Raw genomic sequence first — 9,587 nt, 5'->3', positions numbered from 1 at the left:
GAGGGTCTATTGCTGTCCTTGTATCCCAACTGTATTTTCTAGTGGATTGATTACCGCTTGGAGGGCGGCGGAGAGGTTTTTCGCCGAGGTCTTCGGTTTCCTCTTCGATAACACATCGGGTGTTATCTCTGTGTTTGCATCTTCCTTCCTCTCTATCTCTGCATTTACATTATCTGCTGTGGTTTATTTTGTTATGGCTTAGATAGTTGTTTAACCAATTTCATATCATAGCATATGTTAAGTTTCCGCACACTTGTTGTTTGACATATTGCTTGTGTTGGTTAAGTTGGTTTTTGGGGGTCTAAACGTTCAAAAGTGTTTTTGTACACGTTTTTGAACTTTCAATTGGTATCAGAGCGGGTACACTGCTGTTTGGTTTCATTACCATTTGTGTGATCCTAGACCCCTGAGTTGTGGTTGTTGTTTTCATTTATACCATGCTGAATTGTAGCTCAAGTGTTTGTGAAAATGTCTCTATGCATATGTCTGAAAGGTGTCTTACTGATGATCTTGTAGAGTTATTAATAACTAAGAAACATGCTAGAGTTTTTGTTCACATGCTGAAATATCTTGAGAATCAGAATCTTGTCTTACACAGTAGCATATCTGAATCAAAATCATTGATTAAGAAATATAAAAGAAAGAATAGAATGTTGTGTGAGATGATTGAGAATCTGAAAATGAAAAATCAATATACAAGTAGCATGAAACCTGATGATGAGTTTGTGTTTGAAGGTCAAGATTGTCTGTCACATGTGAACCTATTTGTGCATACCTCATTAAAGGTGTTTAATGCATGTTTGTGGTATCTTGATAGTGGGTGTTCTCGCCATATGACAGGGGATAAGTCACTGTTTAAGTCACTCAAAGAAAAGGTGGGTGACTATGTGACCTTTGGGGATGGAAGCCATGCTCAAGTCCTAGGCAAAGGAACCATCGAGATACCCGGTTTGCCTCTGTTGAAAGATGTGCTGTTCATAAAAGGGCTGAAGGCGAATTTGCTGAGCATCACTCAAATTTGTGATGACGACTTCCTGGTACAATTCTCCAAGAAAGGATGTTTGATCATCAATAAAGAGGGGATTCAGGTTTTGGAAGGAAATCGGACTACGGATAATTGTTATGGAATAGTTCCCACGGCACCAATATCGTGTAGAAGTGCTCAGGTGGATATGTTGGAGCTGTGGCATCACAGATTTGGGCATGCCAACTTCAAACAAGTAGCAAAAGTCTCCAAACTTGAAGCAGTCGAGGGACTTCCTAAGTTTGGAAAAGTAAAGAAGACCATTTGTGGTGCATGTCAAATGGGGAAGCAAACTAAGGCAAATCATCACAAGGTAAATGTGATAGCCACCTCTCGTTGTTTGGAGTTACTTCATGTTGATCTGATGGGGCCCACCAGAACTGAAAGCCTAGGGGGAAAAAGATATATTATGGTCATTGTGGACTACTACTCAAGATACACTTGGGTTGAATTCCTTAGAGAAAAATCAGAAGCTTGTGAGAGGCTGGAGATTCTGTGCAAGAAATTACAAAATGAAAAGGGGATTCCAATAGCCAAAGTTAGAAGTGATCATGGGAGAGAATTTGAGAATGCAAGATTCGAGCCCTTCTGTGAGAAGAATGGTATTAAAAGAGAGTTTTCAGCTCCCAAAACTCCACAACAAAATGGAGTGGTAGAGAGAAAAAATCGTGTGATTCAGGAGATGGCAAGAGTCATGTTGCTTAACAAGCAAATACCTCAAAATTTTTGGGGAGAAGCTGTCAACACCTCGTGTCACATTGGCAATAGGATTTTCTTTCGAGTTGGTACAAAGAAGACTGCATATGAGATATGGAATGAGAAGAAGCCTAAAGTGAAGTATTTCAGGGTATTTGGAAGTAAATGTTATATCTTAAATGATCGAGAGAATCTTGGGAAGTTTGATGCAAGAAGTGATGAGGGTATTTTTCTTGGCTACTCTACTACAAGTCGAGCATATAGAGTGTTTAACAAGAGAACAAAGACTGTGATGGAATCCATAAATGTCAAGATTGATGATGCCTTACCTAAGGTGGAAATGATTGATGATGTAGAAGGGCCGAGCACCGAAGAGCCTGATGTTGAGGTAGAAGCTTTGGATATAGAAGGTGAAGAACCTATACCAGAAGTAGAATCGACTCTCATCAACCCAAGAAGGGAAACGAGATCGATGTCTAGAACTTCAAGTCCTCTTACTCCTCCAGAAGTTCATCCTCCTATCTCTCGTAGTGATGAAGTTTCCACTTCAAAAAGGCCATCCTCAAGAATTATCAAGAATCATCCGGAAAGTAATATCATAGGATCACTTGATGACGGTCTTCGCCTCAGGAAAGGAAATATTCTGCTAGCCAATCATGTAACATATCACTGTTATCTTGCACAGTTTGAACCAAAAAGGGTTGAAGAGGCTCTTCAAGATGAGAATTGGGTTGAGTCAATGCATGAAGAGCTGAATCAGTTTGTGAGGAATGACGTGTGGGAACTTGCTCCACGGCCTGAGAACGTTCATGTTATAGGCACAAAGTGGATTTTTAAAAACAAAACTGATGAAGATGGAGAGATAATTCGAAACAAGTCTCGGTTGGTGGCTCAAGGATACACACAAGTAGAAGGGGTGGATTTTGATGAATCATTTGCTCCGGTAGCAAGACTCGAATCCATTCGAATCCTCATGTCCATTGCGTGCACTTTGAAGTTCAAACTTTATCAAATGGATGTTAAGTGTGCTTTTCTGAATGGATATCTAAATGAAGAGGTTTTTGTTGAGCAACCAAAAGGATTTGAGGATCCTCATTTTCCAGATCATGTATTAAGATTGAAGAAAGCACTATATGGTTTAAAACAAGCGCCTAGAGCCTGGTACGATCGTCTTACACATTATCTTCTAGATAGAGGTTTCAAGAGAGGGTACGCCGATCGAACTCTATTTGTCAAAAATGATGAAGATTATCTCCTTGTGGCACAAGTCTATGTTGATGACATAGTGTTTGGAGCAACTATCGAAGAGCGTGCTACTGAATTTTCTGAGGAGATGAAGAAGGAGTTTGAGATGAGCATGGTGGGGGAGCTCACATTCTTTTTGGGTCTTCAAGTCAAACAACAGAAGGAGGGTATATTTGTATCTCAAGAGAAGTATGCCAGAAATATTGTCAAGAAGTTTGGCCTAGACTCCAAAAAACATGCCTCCACTCCCATGAGCTCTTCCACTAAACTGAATGTGGATTCATCAGGAGTTGAAGTAAGTCCTACATTGTATAGGAGCATCATAGGAAGTTTGCTCTACCTTACAGCAAGTAGACCGGACATTGCTTTCAGTGTGGGCGTTTGTGCCAGGTACCAAGCTAATCCGAAGGAATCTCATCTGACTGCTGCTAAGCGAATCATTCGATATGTGAATGGTACTGCAAACTATGGTTTGTGGTATTCAAAAGACTCAAATGCGTGTCTTGCTGGGTATTCGGATGCTGACTGGGCTGGCAGTGTAGACGATCGGAAAAGCACTTCAGGCGGCTGTTTTTATCTTGGTAACAATCTTGTTTCGTGGATGAGCAAGAAGCAGAATTCAGTGTCTCTATCTACTGCAGAAGCAGAATACATCGCTGCTGGAAGTTGCTGCACTCAGCTTCTTTGGATGAAGAAATTACTTCATGACTATGGAATTCCTCAAGAAACGATGTGTGTCTTCTGTGACAACACCAGTGCCATCAATCTTTCCAAAAATCCTGTTCAGCATTCAAAATCCAAACACATAGAGATACGTTACCATTTCATTCGGGATTTGGTAGAGGAAAGAGTTGTGTGTCTTGAGTTCATACACACCGACAATCAAAAGGCGGATATCTTCACCAAGCCTCTCGATGGTCCACGGTTTGAATCACTCCGTAAGACCATTGGTGTCGGTACAATTCCTTGACTCTCTTGTGTGTTGTGTGCTTCATTTTTTTAATATGATATATCTGTCTGTGTTGGGGCACACATTTTTTTTTGCAACATGTTTCTTGTTTGTTTGTTCTTTTGTGTATACTGCTGGTTATTTTTGTGTTTGTTCAATCATTTTTGTTTCTTGTGTCAAAAATCCAAAAATCACATAAAAATTAGAAAATCAAAAAGCTTGATTGACTTTGTTGAGTTTTGTCTCAAAACTTGTTTTGCCTTGTACCTTTGTGCTAATGGCTTTGTGCATTTTCGAGCATTGCTTGTTTTCATGCACTCATATCACTGTGGGAAAAATCTTGGAATCTATGTGATTGTTGTAAATAGATCTTCAACCTTGTCATGAATGATTAGTGAATGGTTATGTTGATCTTGAGACATGCATAGACTTGTGTCTATATATCTTCCCACTTTTTATTTATGTTTTGCTAAAAAGAGCTCACCAAATGTAAATCTCCAAATGAAAAGAGATATTGAGCTGCAAAAGCCTGTCGCACATTCTAGTATTTGACTAGGAAAAAGGGTAAGCGACCTTATATTAAAAGTGAAATTTCATTCAAAAAGGCCAAAGGCCTGTTCTTCAAAGAGAAATGTTATATATATCCCTCTCACAATGAGAGATGATTGTCTCAAAAAGATCAAAAAGATCAATTGTTATGATTGAAAGTGGAGTCAAATGAAAAGCTCCAAGTTATGTTATCAAGTTGTGTGGGAGGTCATATATACATATTTCTATAATTGAGATTGGTCACATGATCTAGTGCTAATTGTGTATGCCTTGGTTGAATCGATCATTGAAGCTTCACATTAGACAAAGGACTATCTCATTGTTGATTTCCACACACAACACACAAGTTTATGTTCAACAAATGCCATATTCATTTGTGTGATTGTACTTGATAAAATGTGTTTTCACATGCTCAATCTTTGTTAATTCAAGCACAATAAGATTTTTGAGTGTTTTTAGGTGTTTTTGGAAAGTATTTTGTTGGAAAAATCTGAAAATTTCAAAAATACAGTTTTTGCCCTGTTTTGGCGGCTCTGTCGCGGGTATGTCAAGTCGCGAGCCTCAGTCGCATCTTCGCTGGTCAGTTTTGGCGACTTGTTCGCGAGTGGAAGGTCCAGTCGCGAGATTCACTCAGAGATTTTCGCGGCTCATCTCGCGACTCACTCGCGGGTAGACCTTCCAGTCGCGAAAAACACTTAGAAAATTTTTCAACTTTTTGTTCTTTAGTGTTTTGGCGGCTTACTCTGGCGACTTTTTGGCGACTCGTTCCAGTCGCGAAAATCGCGTGTTTTGGATAAACAGGGGCAGTTTTTAAATTTTTCATTTTTCCCTCGATCTTTTTGTGACTGTTCATTGTCTTTCTCATTTGCTCTTACCCTGTATCACCGTGCCTCCATTTTCGATCTCCCTTACTTGTCTCTTTTTAGCTCAAAATCGTCGCCTAACAGGTATGGTTTTCTGTCCTGCACTCTATTTTACTTGTTCTTTTGGTTTTCCCTCTGGCTATTTCACATTTGTTTGTGATTTTGTGATGGGTTTTTAGCTCAACTATTATTCTTTGTTCTAGCTTCGCTTGAGTGCTTATGTTTCTGTGTTTGAGCTTATTCATGTTGGTGGCTGTGTTCTTTATCCTGTGCTTAGCTAGGGTTAGCTATTTTTGTCTGATCTGCTGTTGCTATCATGTTTTAACTCTGCTCCTGTGTGGTATCTTGTTGATGTGGTGTTGATTTTGGCCCTTTTTCAGCTGATTGTGGTTATATTTGATCTCTCTATACTGTGTAGTTCTAATTTGGGCCTTTGGTGTCCCTCATTGCTACTTTCTGACCATACTCATCCAGCTGTTAGGGTTTCTTCATTGTTCCAAAATTTTCACTAACCCACTGCTGATATAGTCTGTTGGATTGTGTTCTGTCATTTTCCTTGTTTATAATACAGACTGGTCATGTCTCCATTCAAAAAGGCTGCTGTGAAAGGAGGTTCTTCCAAAGGGAAGGAACCCGTAATTGATGTTGATGAAGACACACCTCTCCCGAAAGTGACTCGCTCTTCATCACAGCGATTCGATCCCAATAAGTTCAGATCGTATTCAGCCTATCAGTCATATGAGAATTTTTTTCTTCATGCCACACCATTACTAGAGAGAGCTGTGGATCTGCCCTCACTTCATAACACTGACATTCCGATATGTTTTGCTCACAAGGATTGGAATTACCTTCTCTCTGATCCGGATATCATGTATGAAGAGTTGGTTAAAGAATTTTATGCTAACGCAATTGTGGAAGGAGATGAACTTAAGTGCTGGGTTCGGCAAAGGAGCTTTTCTGTCTCTCCTACATACCTGGCAGAAATTCTTCACATCAACAGACCCATTTTTCGTCATTCACCGGTCTATGATGATCTATGTCCTGATGAGGAGCTTCTCAAACAAAGTCTTGGTCAAGACTTGGAGTTCTCACCCAATGGCAAATCCATCAGTGTTTCCTCCCTTTCTCCGAAACTGCGAGTGCTTACAATTGTGATGTTTCACAATTTGTACCCTTTATCAAGTACTGGGTATATGAATCTCGGACGTGCTTTGTTTCTTCATGATCTAATCTCTGATGAAGAAATCGACATTTGTGCTCATATCTTTCATGTTCTGTGCAAAACGGTTCTTCGAAGTGAGTCTCGGATATGCATTCCTTTCTGCAGTCTCATTTCACGGATCTTGAAGCTCAAGGGAATTTATCCAACGGCTGATGAGTCTCCTATCCCCAAACCGAGTCCGATCAACATGCGTACATACAATGCAAGTGTTGGACATAGTCGGAAGAGAGCCAAACCAGAAACTTCTGCATCTCACAGTGACTCTCAGTTCAGCAATCTCTCCCTCGATGAGAAACTTGATCGCATTGTCTCCTCTGTCCACGAGTTGAATACAAAGATGTCTGGACTCACTACTTCTCTACACCATCAAAGCAACCGATGGGATATGAAGTTTACTTCTCTTCAGACTCAGTTGGATCAAATTCAGAGAAAGCTAGAAGAGGATGACTAGCCTATTCCATGACAAAAAGGGGGAGTGATAGGCACATTCAGAGGGGGAGGATATTACCCTAAGGGGGAGCGTGATTATCTAAGGGGGAGTGTCTTTATTTTTTTTCAGTTTCTTTTTTCTCTTTCAGTTGATATATTGTGTTTTGTAAAACTGTTATTCAGGATATTCTGTTGGTTTGTACCCATGTGCTTTTGTAAGCTTTCAGGGTTATTGTTTTATGCATAGTTTGTAGGCTTTATGGTATGTACCTTGCTTAAGTGCAGCCTTTATGCTATGTTGAAATCAGTACTTTAATCTAAATGTTCTGCATTTTGGTTTATGTACTGTCACTCTTGTGCCCTTGTAGGATTGTTCCTAGATGCATATGCCTTGTGTGCTATGCATTGGTTGAGTGTTGAGCATACAAGTGTCTTGCCTTGTGCTTGTTAACTTGTATGTCCTTGTGTTCATTCCAAGTGTGAATGAGCACTGTGTTCACTACCTTGTGGTGTTCACTTGGTTGATCAAGCCATGGTTTGTTTATTAACTCCATCTTTGCTTGATCTCATATTGCCTGTTTCATATGCATTTATAATTTTCTGCTTACAATGATCATGGTGTATTGTTGTGTTTCAGGAGTTTATGTTCATATGATTCAAGTGCTTCACAGCTTCTAGAGTTAGGTGTGAGTGAGTTTTGTTCAACTGTTCCCTACTCACATGTTAAGTCTAGAGTCTGTTTTAGGGTTTTGTCACGGAATAGCCAAAGGGGGAGATTGTAAGGTTGAATTTATTCAACCATCTAATTGGCTTTATTCCGTGCCAAATTTGCTTGTAATTCAGCATTTAGTAACCCTATATTTAGGTGGGATTGTTGTAAGGGTAGTGAGTGAGATAGAGTGAAGATTGCTCAAGAGTGTGCAAGAAAACAGAGTGTCGCGGCTGAGACTCGCGGGTGGACTCGCGGCTGCAAGTCGCCAGAAGCTGCACACGTGCCAAGCGTGCTGGAAGATGAACAGTCATGCTAGCTGGAGCACTACAGGACAAAACAGGACAACTGGCCATACGGTTAACTCGCAACTAGATCTCGCGACTTGGTCAAGCCGCGAGGTCAAGCCGCGAGCCACCCCTGTTTTGGAAAAACCTGACGTTTCACATTCCTCTTCACTCCAGTATAAATACCCTTTTAACCCACGATTGAAAGAGAGTTTCCAGAGAGAATTTTGAGAGAGAAACCCTAAAGAAAAACCAGATTGTTTTACCCACAATCTCTACCTTAGAGTCTCTTCAAATTCCCTCACTCTCTTCCTCTCCATTGTTAAATCCTTGAGAGGCATTATACCAAACCTAGTTCTCACCATTATCATCTCTGTGAGACAGTCGTTTGGAGTTCTGGGAAGCAGTTAGGAAGGAGCCAATCTTCATTGGTTGATGCTACGGTGTAGTAGCGGAATCCGGGAAGCTAGAAAAGAAAAAGGTTCGGCGCAACCTCGTTGGAGCAAGAAGCTTGGAGGGCTTAGGTGCATTGGGTAGATTAGGCTTGGAGGGTCTATTGCTGTCCTTGTATCCCAACTGTATTTTCTAGTGGATTGATTACCGCTTGGAGGGCGGCGGAGAGGTTTTTCGCCGAGGTCTTCGGTTTCCTCTTCGATAACACATCGGGTGTTATCTCTGTGTTTGCATCTTCCTTCCTCTCTATCTCTGCCTTTACATTATCTGCTGTGGTTTATTTTGTTATGGCTTAGATAGTTGTTTAACCAATTTCATATCATAGCATATGTTAAGTTTCCGCACACTTGTTGTTTGACATATTGCTTGTGTTGGTTAAGTTGGTTTTTGGGGGTCTAAACGTTCAAAAGTGTTTTTGTACACGTTTTTGAACTTTCAATAACCCTTACAAATTACTCTTTTTTTTAATATTTGTTGTAGTGTTAAAATGGTGGGAAAAATTACTAAGATATTTTTAGAGTTTTTAAGTAACCCCGTTATGAATTTTTTTTAAATCCTAAATACTTATTGTGAAATGATTTTATTGGATTTTACTATATTATCAAAATTTTAAATTGATACTAAAATAATGATTGCTAATATTTATTTTAATTATTGATAATATGGTAAAATTTAATTTCCTCACTTTACAATTGGTGATTTAGATTTTCAAAACACGTTAAAATTACATAGATTTTAAGAACACATTAAAATTACATTAAAAACTCTAAAAGATCTTAATTCAAAGAAGAATATTATAAGTCTTGAGACCTAATTTGTTTAGTCAAAACAAAAAAGCAATTTGGTTTGTATGGGGAAAAAGGTATTAATATTGTGGGTGCCCGAGGACCAAGGATGAAGTTGAAGGGTCGCAGCATTGGCCCGAGGACCAAGGATGAAATTGAAAGGTCGCAGCATTGACGTGGAAATGCTGCCGGCCACAGGCCCAAGGAAGGAAGCCGCCTGAGGAGGAGAAGAAATGAATTATGGTATTCCGTGGTATTCTAAGTGGGAGCTAGGATCTGAAGAAAGTGGAAGTCAGTGGGCAGTAAGGAAGCTTCTGGCCTGGTGTAGCCTATTGCATCCACATTAAATGGTAGACAACAACTTTATTAACCGCAT

The sequence above is a fragment of the Quercus robur genome, chromosome 3 (genome assembly GCF_932294415.1).
Source record: "Quercus robur chromosome 3, dhQueRobu3.1, whole genome shotgun sequence".
Classification (NCBI taxonomy): domain Eukaryota; kingdom Viridiplantae; phylum Streptophyta; class Magnoliopsida; order Fagales; family Fagaceae; genus Quercus; species Quercus robur.
Note: the sequence above shows the minus strand (reverse complement) of the source record.